Source organism: Parasteatoda tepidariorum, chromosome 2, assembly GCF_043381705.1.
Source record: "Parasteatoda tepidariorum isolate YZ-2023 chromosome 2, CAS_Ptep_4.0, whole genome shotgun sequence".
Lineage (NCBI taxonomy): Eukaryota > Metazoa > Arthropoda > Arachnida > Araneae > Theridiidae > Parasteatoda > Parasteatoda tepidariorum.
The window spans coordinates 20,772,038-20,787,983 of NC_092205.1; the positions used below are offsets into that span (position 1 = coordinate 20,772,038).

The 15,946-nt window shown below is 31.2% G+C and overlaps 1 long non-coding RNA gene across 1 annotated transcript; it reads left to right on the plus strand.

Annotated features, from left to right (window-relative positions):
* The first annotated feature begins 7,591 nt into the window (after positions 1-7,591).
* LOC122270270 (uncharacterized) lies at positions 7,592-14,509 on the plus strand. The gene is made up of 2 exons (XR_006225708.2): positions 7,592-7,731; positions 13,379-14,509. It is a non-coding gene; the product is annotated as an uncharacterized lncRNA (long non-coding RNA).
* The last annotated feature ends 1,437 nt before the right edge of the window (positions 14,510-15,946 follow it).

A 15,946-nucleotide genomic window follows, 5' to 3' on the forward strand; every position in this document is an offset into this window, starting at 1 on the left:
TTTCAAAAAGACAGTTCATCTGAGAAAAAAAACAAAGAATAAAATGCATGAATGAGAATAAATGTGGAATAAATATGGTATAAGTGCAGAATAAATGTAAATAAATGTGGAATAAATATAGAATGAGAGAATAATTTTTTTTTAATTTTAAATCCTGAACTATTATTAGTTGAAAATATTTTTGAAAAGGCAAAAATATCTGCGAAGTGAATATCTGTATCCAGAGAATAAAATGTATGAATGAGAATAAATGTAGAATGAGAGAATAATTTTTTTTTAAATTTCAAATCCTGAGCTATTCTTAGAAGTTAAACGCGTTTCTGAATAGATAAAATATCTGAAAAACAACACCCGAGAGTAAAATGTATGAATGAGAATAAATATAGAATAAATATAGCATAAATGTTGAATAAATGTAGAATTAGAAAATAAAATGCATGATTGAGAACAATTGTACGAATGAGAATGAATGTAGAGTGAGAGAATATTTTGTTTTTCAATTTGAAATCCTGAACTATTCTTAGAAGTAAAAAGTGTTTTTGAATAGGCAGAACATCTGGGAAGAATAAAACGCTGTGTTAATTCATGCGTCATAAAAAGAGAAATATCATCATTTGGTTGCCGACCTTTAATGTTACAGGTTCGGAAAAGAAAAAATAAATAAATTGATTGAAATTACTGCAACTATTTTAACTTAAATAGCTATTTCGACCATCTGTAGTTCACGCTTCACTCGTGATAACTGTATCAATCGTTACGCTTTACCTCTTTCAAAAGAAAAATTACCAATAAATTTATTTGCTTTAATCTTTAAAGTAAAAATTTTATATTATATATAAAAATGCATGAAGTTTTCAACAATTCAAAGGAAAAAATGAATGATTTTCAATGGATATTATTTCAGATAATCTTCAATTTAATGAAAGATTATAAATGATGAGCGCACATCTGCCAAATTTTAATCTTTTTAGGAATGATTTCCCAAGTGACAATTAAAGACAAAAGTATCTTTTTATTTTGCCAGAATTTAAATACATTATCTTAAAATTATAATGTATTAATATATCTGTTTTATTTATATACAGCGTCTGTTGAAATCACTTTACAAACTTATAAATCAAGTTTGGAATAGGAAAAAAAATCGTCACCCCTTTAATTATCTTATTTCATTTTATAACCGTATTTGAACACCAGACCCAATTTTAGAGTTTACGACTACTAATGTTCAACTCCGTAACCTTGCAATTTTGAACCCAGTTCAAAAGACAAAGGAACTCCTGGGTCTAGTATTGGAAGAAATTTGCCTTCGTGGAGGACTTTTTGAAGGAAATCAGCCGCATTTGAGTTTCTTGGAGAGGAAAACCACGAAAACTTCCTGTGGTTAGCCGGGTGTCAAGGGAACTCTAACCCATGATTCGTCTACCACTGAGGATATTTTTACGTCGGACTGTGGTCGGCGCAAGCAGGATACGGGATTCGTATCGACCAGCCATCGCTGGGATTCGAACCCGGTTCACCTCATTGAAATTCGAACGCTGTATCCCCTGAGCCATCACAGCTCCCACTTTAATTATGGTCGTAACTATCCACTTAATCTACCGATCATGATTTCATTATATTTTATAATAGGTGTTGAACAGCGACCAAATTCTGAGCTTGCGCCTATCAACTACGTTCAACGTAGCCTTGTAATTTTGAACTCAACCTAAAAGACAAGGAAATTCCTGTATCAAGCATAGGGGCAATTAGCCTTCATGTGGGACTTTTTGATGGAATTAATCTACATTTGCGGTGCATGTAAAGCAANGGATATGGGCCCAGCGCCCTACCTACCAGGCTATCCCGGCCCCCCACTTTAATTATGGTCGTGGTGTTGAACAGTGACCGAATTCTGAGCTTACGCCTATCAACTACGTTCAACTCCGTAGCCTTGTAATTTTGAACTCAACCTAAAAGGCAAGGAAACTCCTGTATCAAGCATAGGGGCAATTAGCCTTCATGTGGGACTTTTTGATGGAATTAACATACATTTGCGGTGCATGTAAAGCAAAACTACGAAAACCTCTCATAGTTAGCCCGATGGCAAGGAGATTCTTGCTCATGATCCGGCTACCACTGAGGATATTTTACGTCAACACTGTAGTAGGGGCGAGCGGGGTGAGGAATTCGTATCGACCAACCATCACTGGGATTTGAAAACGGTCAATGAAAGGCAAATGCTCTCTATCCCCTGAGCTACCATAATTAAAATTTTTAATAAAATTTGGAAAAAATACAGTGGCAGAAGTCAAAACCCCTGTCTACCCTTCTATTAAAAAAAAAATTAAAAAATGACAGCCTATTTACTTTAAACTGTTATATTAGCTAAATACTTCACTTTCACTTTAATTTAAAAATAGAAATTCTACCAATTTTAGTTTAAAAATTAAGCGAAAAATTTAATAACTTTCTTACACTATTAAAATTTTAATAGGAGACTTTGACTCCTGAACTGGGAAACAAATTTTTTGTTGCATTTATGCTTGATCTTTCCTCGTTCGAGTGTGAAGATCTCAAATGCGATATTAGTTTTTTTTCGAAAAACTACAGATTTATTATTTTTTTTAGTTTAAATCATTCATTGCCTTGAATGTATAATTTATATAAACATGCATACACTTGTCTGCTCCTAAACAATACTTAAGATAAAAAAATAAAAAAAAAACTCGTCCTTAAAGTACAGCATGCATTACCGCCTACCACGTCTTATGAAGCAGAGAAGATGGGAGACTTAGTATTCACTAAAATAAAAGATTAAAACATCCTCATTAAATTGCATATAAACTGTTGTTTATCCGATGGCAGATTGAAATCTACGACGCAAAACTATCTAGGATCCGTTCAAAATGCAACAGGGAAAATAAATAAATAAATTGTTCCTTTTTATTATGAGTTCTGGTATATAATGATTGAAAGAAACAAGTTTCAGAGGAAAAGTTTCTGACACGTGTATCAAATTAGAAGTTTTATAGTTTATTTGTGGATGGATTCCAAGTCATTTTCTCATTAACGCATCAAAACCGATGTTATTCCAATTTTAAGTGTTTTTTTTTTTCTCGAAATTTTCTTTCACTTCAAATCCGATAAAAAATATAAATCCGATGTAGTAGAAAAATTTAACTCTATCGCGATATTCATTTATAAGCTCGTGCTTGACGTCAAAAATAATGAAAAAATGAATGATTTAAATAAAAAATAATAATATAAGAGAGGGAAAGATAAGATGTTGTCAGACATTAACCTCTCCATTTATAGCGAAATTTTTATTAATACAAAACATTCAAGAAAGATGAAAACTATTTACATTTTACTTTATAACAGCCAATCCAATTTTGAGTTTATGACTACCAATGTTCAACTCCGTAGCCTTGTAATTTTGAACCCAATCCAGAAGACAAGGGAACTCCTGGATGACGTAGTGGGAGAATTTGCCTTCGTGGAGGACTTTTTAACGGAACTAACTATCAAAACTGTTCAACGACGGTTATAAAATAAAATAAATGCGTTATAATAATAAATTTTTCAATATAATACATTTCCTTCTCGAAAGAGCTAGTTGGATTTCGTGAATGATTTTTATTTTTTGCAATGACTTCAGTTGGGCGCTAAAATTGTCCCTTGCACCCAATACCTAAATTTCTGGACATTAGCATAAGTGGTTCTGAAGTTATAAGAGAGACAATTAGGCAAACTTTTATTCCATTATTATTATAGATAGATTTGTCATATTATTATTATTACTCTTATTACTTATACTCTTATTATTATAGATAGATAGATAGATTTTATATATTTGATTCAGATAAACTATTACTATACTACGGTCGACGAAGCTCTCTTGTCTTGGGAAAAGAAATATTAACCCATTTCACAGCTACCATAGTCATAATAGTGTTCTGGAATTGGGCACCTGGATCTCATCCGCCATGAATTTGTTTTAAAGTTTGTTTTACCACGGTAAGGTCAGCCGTCCGTGTGGTTTCTGAATAAGTAATTTGAGCACTTTGCTCGGGGAAATTAAAATAATTGGAAATAATAAGAAGCAGTTTGCTCATAGATGAGGATGAGGTTCGTGCACTTTGCTCTCATTTCAAACACCACTTTGTTCCAGCTCTCATATGGTGAAATTTTTAAGATGGTGGCAAAATTACCAAAAATTGTGAAAGCTGTAGATTTTAACTGTCTACCACTTTATAAAATATTTTGCCAAAAGCTCAGTAGTTGGCAGCCCTTTGTGTATTAACACAGGCTTGCCTACTTTCTAAGCTTTTTGGGATTTATGCTTTAATGTATTATTCTTTCTCTTACAATTTGATTTGAAGATATTTTTTACAGCACTACTTCTAAATGATTTGAAAGCTTATATAAAAAGCAGCTTTGTTCCATTTCTCCTGGTGGATCTTTTAAAATGTTAGCAAAATTACCATAAATTCTGTGAGCTTTAGTTTTTAATTGTCTAACACTCAATAACATATTTCGCAAAAAGTATAGTAGTTAGTTGCCCTATTAACCCTTTCCGGCGCAACGTATCTAGTCTGGCAACTCTTATTCCAGAAATATTGCAAACTACCAAAAATGTAATACTAATAGCTTCAAAAAGTCCACCGTTTTTCACCAACCGCTATTCTTTACACAACAAAGAATTCAAGCATATTTCTTTAGTTGAATTTCGTGACTTTTTAATAAGTTTTTTGTCTAAAATTTTCACTCAAAATTTACTTCCCCCCAAAAAGTTACTAATATTTATATTTGTATCTGAAGTCGAAGAGCAGTGATTTTTTGAAGCAAAAGTAACAGAAAGAAATACCCACGTTTAATTACCACAAAAAAATGTATTATTACATTTTCCATGTAGGTGTTTTTAATAAATAGACTAAGTGACTTGACATTAGTGGACTAATTAAAAAAAAACACTTGTTCTTGCACAAATGGGTTAAGTGTGTATAAAATTATATATTACGCTTACAATAGCTATTTCTTATTCTTAATTATATTTTGACTTATATCAGTAATTGCTGTGACGCGTTAAAAATAAAATAATAGCAGGAGACTTAGAGTATTTTTTGTTTGTTTTTCGATGAAACGAAATATTTTAACTCCCGCTGCATTTTAACAATCTAAGCAGCAAGGATGCCACAGGCGTCTATATTTGTAAAAGGTTGTAGATACTCAATACATTTTTTTATTCATTATTTCTTTAATTAGTTAATCGTAACTATCACTAGGACTTACGTTTCAAATTAATCTTATTAAAAGCAAAAACATGCCTCGTGTTCACCTTCAATTGCAACTGAAAAAAATAGGCTATAAAACGTTGCTAACTTTAATCTTTTTAATAACATTTTGGATTTCCTTAATCACCACATTTTGATTATTTAATCACCAGTGGCAACCTTCTAGCAATAATATTTAGTTCTAAAACTTCAACTGGAGTTATTTTTAAAATAAAGTAAATGCTAAAAATTGAACTGTTTGTTTGCTTTACAAGAAATTTAGACATTTAATTAATAGTTTGTTAACCCTTTCCAGAACAGTTAATTTAGATTGAAACTTTCAGTTAGGCAGTACATTAGTAAGCGCGCCTTTAGACAGTAGAGTCTAAGGCAAGTGATGTACTTTAAATCTTTGTTGTTTAAAGAATAGTGGTTGCTAAACTTTAAAAGCAAAAAGTTAATACTTTACTGGAAATTATCCATATACCATTTGAGCATTTGAAAGTTACAGAACTTCTGCATCTACTTTTGACCGGATATTTTCAATTATCAATGCAAAAAGGTAGGGTGACCTGGGGTAATTCCTGATCAAAAAATGCAAACATCTATTTTGTGAAAAAACCATTAAAGATAGAATTTAATATTTACTGGAAGTTTGAGGCTATATGAGATGAGTCCTAAGCTACCTTCTTTTGTTTGAAAGTCTAATTAGAATTTAAAAGATTTTAAATTTTTAGTGATCAGGAATTACCCCTTGTCTTGATCATTTCTGGGGTAATTCCTGATCATTTCTGGGGTAATTACTGATTACCAGTTTTTATAGTAAATAGGCTGTTTAAAAATAATTATACAATAGTAATTAACAAATAAGACATTAAGATCAAACAAATAAACCAAAAAGATATTTTTAAGCAGCTATTAAAACATTTTATTTAAAAGCAGGAATAAAGATTAACACTTCAACTCTGGCAGCAGCTCTCACACTTCTTCATTTTCAATCATTAAAAGAAATTTGCTATTTTTGCTTTCTAGAAGCTTAGTATCCTTTTTAAGCTTATAATTTCTCACCATATTTATATTAGGTTAATTTATCAACTTAAAAATTATTCTAACAATGTGCACACATAAAATTAAGATAGAAGAAAGGTAAGACAAGCTAGAAATGGTGCATATCAGAACACATTTGTCTTATATAGAGTTAAAAACAAATTTTGTGATTATAGTTTAAATATATTTTACAGTTGTTCCACTTAATAAATATGAACTGTTATTAGAGAAAAGACTACTAACTATTTATTAGCTATTTTTTATTCTATTTATTAGAAGAAATGAAAATGATCAGGAACTACCCCAGTGATCAATAATTACCCCATATGTAGGGGCAACATATGATATAGTTTCCTATAATCAATAACAATGTTTACAGTAGATGTGAAACAATTAAACAAAAGCTCACACTATTTTCATATCATAGAAAAAGAAAGTAACTCAAAATATTTATTATTAAGAGAAGGAAGGGGATCTTTGCAGAAATGAGCCCATTTTGAAACCCATCTTTGAAATGGAAAATGCAGAAAGCATTTTAAAAGATACTGATTTTGTTAGATTAAACAAAAAACTATTATTAAGTAAATGTAGTTATACTTTTGAAAAGTGTACAAGCATTCTTGTCCATGTCTCAAATTTAAAAAAAATAATTTTTTCATAAATAAAACTTAGGTGATCATTATTTACCCCGGAAACAGAGTGATCGTGAATTACCCCGGGTCACCCTAATAAAATTTAAAATGTTATAAATAATGAATTCATATAAATAAAACCAATAATGACTAATAAAATTCATAAGGAGAGAGTTAAAGTAAATTGGGTACCACTCTTTATTTTGCAATCACTGATGCTGCAACCACTGTTACGTGAGTAAGTGTGCTTTCAGTTATAAAACATTTCTGTCAGCATAATTTTTATTTCATTTAAATTATATTTATTATTCTCCTCTATTTTGCACAAGAAATTCAGGAATAAAAAGTAACGTCAAATTAACAAAATACTCAATCAGTGATTTGAAGACTTAATTAACCAAACTCAGACGATTAATAAGATTTAAAAAGTACTTCAAAATAGGTCTAGAATACAAGTCAATGCTTAAGGAACATCAATTATCAGCTTCACTATAATTAAACTAAAACTTTATACATTGATCGTTTTAGAAAACGAAAATAAGAATAAATTTGTTTAAAAAACATTCTATTTTAGCCTACTTTTGGGGAAGGACGAGATTTTTAATGATCCGCAACGTGTCTGATATCATTAAGAATGGATCATGCGGCCAGGAAACTTCGATTTAACTGTTTTAAGAGGCGTGGTGTCTGACTATTTCCTCGGAAGGAATTTTCTTTTTAGAGTAGTGTTTAAAAGGGAGAGCAAAAGTAGATGGCTCATCAAATTTGACAAGTAATTCATCTTAGAACATTCATCTCAAGTAAGTGTTTCAATCCACATTTATGCTACTTACTTCATTCCTTCAGAACTCAGCGCTTTTTTTAAGTTAACAAATGTAATTCTTTTCGAATTTATTTTCTTAAAAACTTCGACAGTTCCCGTGGGATTGAAAGTAGTGGAAAAGGTGAAACCGGTGTCAATATTTTAATACTTTTGAGACTGTCACCATATATCGTTTTTTAAAGGTAATTTTCTGTATGAAAATTCTGATATGTCAAATTTCTAGCCGTTAACGTGGTACTTAAAATAGGAAAATTCTTGCCAGCAATAACTTTATATTTATTAAAACCCTACAGCACAACAATGGATGCAGCAGATTTTCACAGCTTCTGTAAATTAATGTTTCCCTTTGAAATGTAAAAATTTTATTTGTTTGTTTGATAATTTTTTAGTATTCTTTTTTTCTTTTTTAATTCTTTCATGCGTTGATTTGATGAATTTATTTTTGAGATGTGAAGCCAGAGAGATCCTATTAAATACTTCTAGAGTTGAGAATGAAAAAGAATTTGATCATTTTTATTTTTCTGGTTTTAATTAAGAATCAGAAATTAGAAGAATCAGAAAAATTGGAAAAAACAACATGCTTTATTTGCAAAAATATACAGTTTACAGCCACTTTAAAAGCTTAAGTGTGTAGAATATTTTAAGTTTTAAAGGAGGTTTAAATGAATTGGATATCTACTGTATTATTCAAAATTATTTGTTAAATATTTATTCCAAATCTGTTGCAGAGAAATCATGAATGAAAAACTTATTTTAATTTCTTTTAAACAATTCAACTTGAACTGTAGGTTAAAATTTCTGATTCTTAATTAAAGCAAGAAAAATAAAAACATCGTTCACATAATTAAATTCTTATTTATTCTCAACTAGAGAAGTATTTTATAGGGTCTCGCTAGTCTCATATCTCAAAAATAAACTCGCCAAATCAATGCATAATAAAACTAAAAATGAGTTTTAAAAAATCATCAAACAGCAGCGATCGCCATAGCAACGCATACAATGACGACGCATGCTCACTTGAAACAATTCTAAAATTGTTTCTTATCAAAATTTTAACGCTGAATTGACATAACACAACATAGGATAAAAAGTAAAATAATAATAAAATAAAAATGGTATTTGATTACTGGCTTTTAGAGTATCGGGATTTATTCCATTTGTAAGCATTATTTTCTAAAATTCAATTTGAATTTGAACAGCAAAAATTTTGGAAATTCAATTTTTAAACACCTAATAATTTGATAACTTTCCGAGAAAGTATTTCCCTAGCGGTTGTAAAAAACTAATTGAAATGAAATTAGAGATTAAAGAATTTTTCACATTGCTTACACTTATTTTCGTTTTTGAAACTTGCTCTCATGTGTAAGATTAATTTATTTGCATTTGGTGATAATCAAAATAATATTAAATTTATAAATCCAAGAATATTTTATAAATTAAAATGAAATTCTTAAAATTCATTCCCACTTTATATCTAAAATACTACGGAGGATCCGTAGTTGTTGGCACTTGTGAAATTTACTAATCTAAAAATTAAATAAAAAAGTAAAAATAAATTCTTGGAAAATCGGAAGAACTGACTGCCATGTTATATGAGTGTGAAATTAAGCTGATTTTTTTACAGTAATAATATCATCGTGTGGTATAAATATTTTAGTTAAGAAGATATAAAATATTTTTTCCACTGATATTGAATTTAAGCAGACATTTTTAACGAGTAAAATGTTCCTTAACTTCTCATACATGCATCTTACACATGCATTGCATTACTATACGCTTTGATTAAAGATAGTGGAGATACCATCAATATTTTTTTCCCTAGAAATTGTTTTAGCCCCAACGTCACTAAATAATGCAAAAATAGCAACAAATATAATGTTTGTTGAGATTTTTTCCCCCTAAACTTTAGATTTTTCTTTTTCGAAACTTTAGAATAAACGAAATAATAATAATTTTTTATATGTAATTCCACTACTGCAAGAATACCAAGGGCGACTCAAAAATGTTGGAAGTAGTAAAAGCCCGATTCTTTTTTAGTAATTAAATCTATTTAATTATTCACTCGTAACTACTACATTACAAATTATTCACATTTTAAGCGAAAGCACTCATTAATTTTCACTTTCAACATCAAACTAAACGAGCAAATGCTAGAAAAAGCTACTAATTTTGAATTCTTTTAATAGAATTTAACTAATTACCACTTTTTACATTTTTCGTACGTTTAATTTATTCATTTGTAGTAGTAGCTATAATTAACTCATTCCTGATTAAATTTATAAGTCCAAAAATAAAATAAAGTTTTTACTACCACTTTGAATATAAAAATAACATTTTCCATAAAACCCGAAAAGAGGTAATAACCTCTAAGGTAACAACTTTGTCTCTCCTAGCTCATTAAGTATTTTTTCGACATCCGAACTAACTGCCAACTATTTAATCGTTGCCAAGGATGCTACGGGAAAATTTTACAAATGTTAGAAACTAAACTGTGATGAATTATATAAGCCTACGAATTGTGGTGGATAAAAATCTACTAAATTGAATTTATTAAACCAAGAATCACAGTTAATAAATTACCACTTGAAAATATTTATTCGCTGTCCGGAGAAAGTTGGCATCTCTGTGTATATAAATAAAACTATTTTTGTGTCTTCCATATTACATTAATTTCTTCAAACCATTTTAGTAACGATAATAATATAAAAAAATTACTCGAATTATGTGTTTCTAATAATCTTAGCTTCGCCGATCACCGATGACCCCCGCGGCGATACGAACAAAAACAGTGCCGGTCACCGGTGACCCCCATGGCATTCAAAGTGTTAATTAAATTTTGAATTTTATAAGTCATCACTTTTTTCGTTTTTAATCACCCCTGCTATTGCTTTAAACAACATTTTTGTTGACTAAAACATTTTAGTTGGCAGCTTTGAGTGATATAAACAAAAGTATCAGGTTTTCAACTAATTTTTAAAAACATACTTGGAATTGATGAACTTCGAAATTTAGAAAATTCTCAGATTTTCGCGTGGTAATGACTAAGTAGAAATCATATTTCTCTACCCAGCATCCACAGTTTCTTTTTTCAAAACAGAAAAAGTAATAGCTCCTGTGTTTTATTATTATAATATGCAGAAATAAGATAGTTTTGTCTACGATAATATGTATATTAATAACATAAATATTTATGTTTGGATCTGAAATCAAAACAACGGAGCTTTGTGATAGGTAAAAGAATGAATTATTCACTTGGTATAAATAAATTTTTTTGTACTTTTTTCATTTAGATTTTATTCCAATCGGAAAACTAGACATTAATGGGTTATGAAAGCAGGTTAATGACACAATTGCTGCTCTTGTTTCAGGAAACATTCACTTAGCACGCTTCTCGCACTCAGAACAAAAAAAAATTATTGAATGAAAAAATATGACAGTTGCACAGTTATCGCACATTTAAGGAATATTATAAAATGAAAATGTTATTGATGCCTTTATGCATTTTTTTAAAATTAATTTATGACAAAGTTGAAAGATTTTGTACTTTGTGACAAGTTTTTTTTTTTTTTCTTATGTTGTTTAATTCAGTTTGGCAAAAACTATTGGTAGGAAAATTATGATTATTTGTAACCACATCAGTATGATTTTTTAATATGGTTATTCTAGATTTTTCAATGTAAAAGAAAAATTTATCACACTAATATTAAAATTTTTCTCGTTTTTGTCTTACCTGAATCCAGAAGAGTTTAAGAAAAAATAGTGCGTGGAGTCCCTCCGCGCGGAAGAAGTTAAACTTCGCAACCTGCGACGTTAATTGTAGAAGAATCAGCAGTCGTAGAAGGATCACTAGTTCTATTCAACGATTCTTTTTGGGAACCAAAACAATATGGAAATGAATGAGGGAAAACTGTATCCTTACATGTGATTTCCTGCCCAATAAAAATGTAGCGTTAAACGTTTAACGCAACCTTGTTGGAAGTCACATAAGAAGTATAACTTCAAAAATAGTATTCCCTAGTATAAGAAGACTAAAACGTCTTATGCTAGTATAAGATGTTAGCATAAGCAATCTATCAGTTTTCATTTACAATTTTAAGAAAATTTTCATGTAAGGATTTAGCTCTAATATTTACAGTAAACAATTTTAGAGATATTTTTACATTTTCCTCTTAAATCTTCCTTGTTTCCGATGAGTGTGAAGGACTTGTGTTATTTGATAAAATACCAATTTCTTCTAAAGTATTCATCTCAGAGTTTATGATATCTATAATCTAAACCACATAAGAAAACATTAGTAGTTAAATTTTTCAGAAATTTCAAATTAAACAAATTTAAGAATTGCACTCAAAAATAGCTATCTGAAAATAACTGTTTCTTAAATGAATTCACGGGCGAACAGCGTGATGAGAGCAGAGCGCCTAATATTAAATGTGTTTCAAAATTCGACTGATAAATGGATTAGTAGTCGAAATTTTCTTCTTGTGAAGTAGCTAAGTTAACTATTAACTAAGCTTAAAGCTAAAACGTTCATATTTTGCTTCATCCAGGCCTCATCTTTATTCCGTAATTTTTAATACTATAAAACAAATTTATTCAATCGAAAATAAAATCGTAAATCGTAAAATTCACTGGCACATTAAATATTAAAATTAATGTCGGTGTTTAAGTCCGTGTGGGTAATATCCAGGTTATTACGTATCTAGGAGCATAATGTGCGGGGGCATCATCCTACATGAACCACATGCCTCTTTGCCCCCGCGGCCGGCACAATTCAGGGAGAATCTTAGTGCAGAAAATAAGATAAGTTTCAATATTAAGTAGGCGTTCTTGCAGCAAATATGACCTCAAAGAGCTCGTGATAGCTCAGGGGATAAAGCGTTTCCCTTCCAATGAGTTGAACTAGGTTCGAATCCCAGAGATGGCTGGTCGGTACGAATTCCGCATCCGGCTTGCACCGACCACTGTGTTGACTTAAAATATCCTCATTGGTCGACGGATCATGGGTTAGAGTCCCCTTGCCGTCAGGCTAATTGTGGGTGGTTTTCGTAGTTTTCCTTTCCATGTAACGCAAATACGGGTTAGTTCCATCAAAAAATCTTCGCGGAAGGCACATTTCTCTCAATATTTGATCCAGGAGTTCCCTCGTCTTCTGGATTGGGTTCAAAATTACATGGCTACGGAGATGAACATTAGTAGTCGTAAACCCAAAAATTGGGTCGGCTGTTCAACGACGGTTATAAAATATGACCCCAAGAGACAATCCTCGATTATCCTTGTCACTAAACCTATATTGAGATTTCACGAAGGGTTTCACAAAACGAATGGTATGAACGCGTTTAATTTATGCAGGGCAAACCTGAACTATGACCTCCACCTTTAATCACCTCTAGATTCAGCCTGCATAGGTTTTTTTTTTTTTTTTTAGATTTTCACCCCATCAACGGGGTTTGCGATCTTATTCTACCCCCTCGATGATACCTTTAAAAACCTCTCTGAACTTTCTGAAAACTTGAGATACTGCATAAGAGCTCCCTACCAGTGTTTTATCTTTGCTTTACGTGTTTATTTATTTCTTTTCGAAATCTTCAGCATTTATACTAAGTATTTTACTATCGCTTTTACAGAATGAAACTCATTAAGCTTCTGCTTGCTATGGTTTTCGTGATTGCCATTTGCAGTGGTGGTCAGCATCACCATAACCATCATCTTGGATACATGTTGGCCGCAGGACTACTGGCAAAACTGATGGGTGAAAATCATCATCATTGCGAGCACCATCCGATTCACATACCATTTCCTGTCCATCATCATGGTCATCATTAGAAAAAAGTGACCTTCCTCTCCTTCTGCAGGAATCTCTACCTCAAGGAATATTTTCTTTCTTGTGGAAAATTATATTAATCGTACTGTAAGATGTTTAAAAATTGTTCTGATTGCAATCCACAGTAAATCACAGCAATATTTTCTTTCTTATGGGAAATTATCTAACTCATGCTATGAGATATTTGAAAAATTGTTCTGATTGCAATCCACAGTAAATCACAGCAATGTTTTCCTTCTCATGGGAAATTATATTACTCATATGTTTTTTTTTTCTCGTGTGAAATTATATTACTCATACTGTAAGTTGTTTAAAACAATTGTTCTGATTGTAATCCAGACTAAATCACAGCAATATTTTCTTTCACATTGGAAATTACATTATTCATACTGTGAGATGGTAATAAAAATTTATTGATTGCAATTCACAGTATATCAACTTGAAACATGGATGTTATTAAAAGAATTGAACAGATATCGTAATAATCATTAAACAAACTCATGTTATTGCTAAATTGTCATCACTAACTCAAATCGGTTTTTACTAAATTTCTCAACCTGTTACTATTTTGGCAAAATTTTTGATATTTTTATGTACTCATAAATTACAATAGAAATCACTTTTTTGTATAGATATTAGGTGTGTTATTTTTTCGGTTTACTATAATATTATTAAAATAATAATATTAAGATAATGAAATTGCTATCTGGACAATAATTGTGTATGACAGCCACGGCTGTATTTCTACTTTGTACTTATTAACATCTAATCATAGCAAGATTGATTGTATAAACAATTCTATTCGGGTTATTCTGTGTTTGAGAATTCACAATACGCTTTTTCATTATGCACACATGGTCTTGCCATATTTTCTTATTAGCTTTGTCTAATTTAACCATATTTGTTTGTAATAAAATTTGTATTTTATGATCAATGATTTCTCATGTATATTTTATACATCGTCTCATTAAATATATATTCAAATATATCACCTACTTTTGAGAGGTTCGATTAGGAATAAGTCTTTAATAATTTAATGGCGTATTATATGATTGCTCGGGACACTAGCCGTTTTTAGCAGTCAGCTGGTCTCTTTAAATAATATGTAGAACTCTAAGCATTTTCAAGTTTGAGAAAAAAGGAAATTTTTGCTCAAAAATCAAATTAATTTGTAAAGACAAGGGTATTAATTGATTTCTTATAAGTCAAACACTAAAGTTTAACTAAAGTATATTTTATTTTATAACGGCCGGTGAACAGCCGACCTGATTTTTTTTTGGGGGGGAGGGGGCGTAGGGACACACGTAGGGGGTGCTACGACTATTAATGCTCAACTCCGTAGCCTTTTAATTTTGAACACAATCCAGAATACAAGGGAGCTCCTGGATCAAGTATTAGAAGAAATGTGCCGTCGTGGATGACTTTTTGATGAAACTAAACCGCATTTGCGTTACGTGGAGAGTAAAACCATGAAAACCTCCCATGGTTAGCCTGACGACAAGGGGACTCTAATCCATGATCCGCCTACCACTGAGGATATTTTACGTCGTAACTGTCATCGGTGTGAATCGGGTGCGAAATTCGTATTGACCAACCATCGCTTTGATTTGAACCCGGTTCATCTCATCTCGAACGCTCCATCCCCCATAGCTACCATAGCCTACATACATTTTATTTTATAACCGTCATTGAACAAAATTTGAGTTTACGGCTACCATTCGATCCAAATTTGAGTTTACGGCTACCATTGTAATTTTGAATCCAACCCAGAAGAAAAGGGAAGCCATGGATCCGACATATTGATTTCTTATCGGAACTTAGAGGGCTTTGTGACCCCGACAGATTTAACGTCCACCGTCAGTCACCATTTAATATACGGGGATTCCTTGGGGAATGGATTCGAATTCCCGTTCTCTCGAACATGAGTCTAACACCCTCCCTTCTATCCCAGCACCGGCCTGTACATAGTGGCAGTCAAAATTACTTGATGTTAAATTTATTGAATCAAGAAGGGATGGAATATCGAACCAAAACTGCTTACATCGGGTTAGAAGAGATTAAATACTTATGCTTAGGACTGCTGAGTGAAATTGAGCACTTTACGGTCGAACTGTTTAACGAGGACTGACACCGTCCACTCTCTGTCACTTCACAGTTTGAGCAAAGTGGTCTTTCACTTATTCTCACTGACCTCTGCTAATGATGCTTAATTTTTGGTTATCTATTAGGAACCTGATATTCTTGAAAATTTTATTTTATTCAGATTAATATTTTAGCTTCCACCCACTATTAAAACTCTTAAGATATTTTTAAGTTTTATATATTCAATTAGTTTTATATATTTAATTAAATTTATTACGAAAATTAAGCT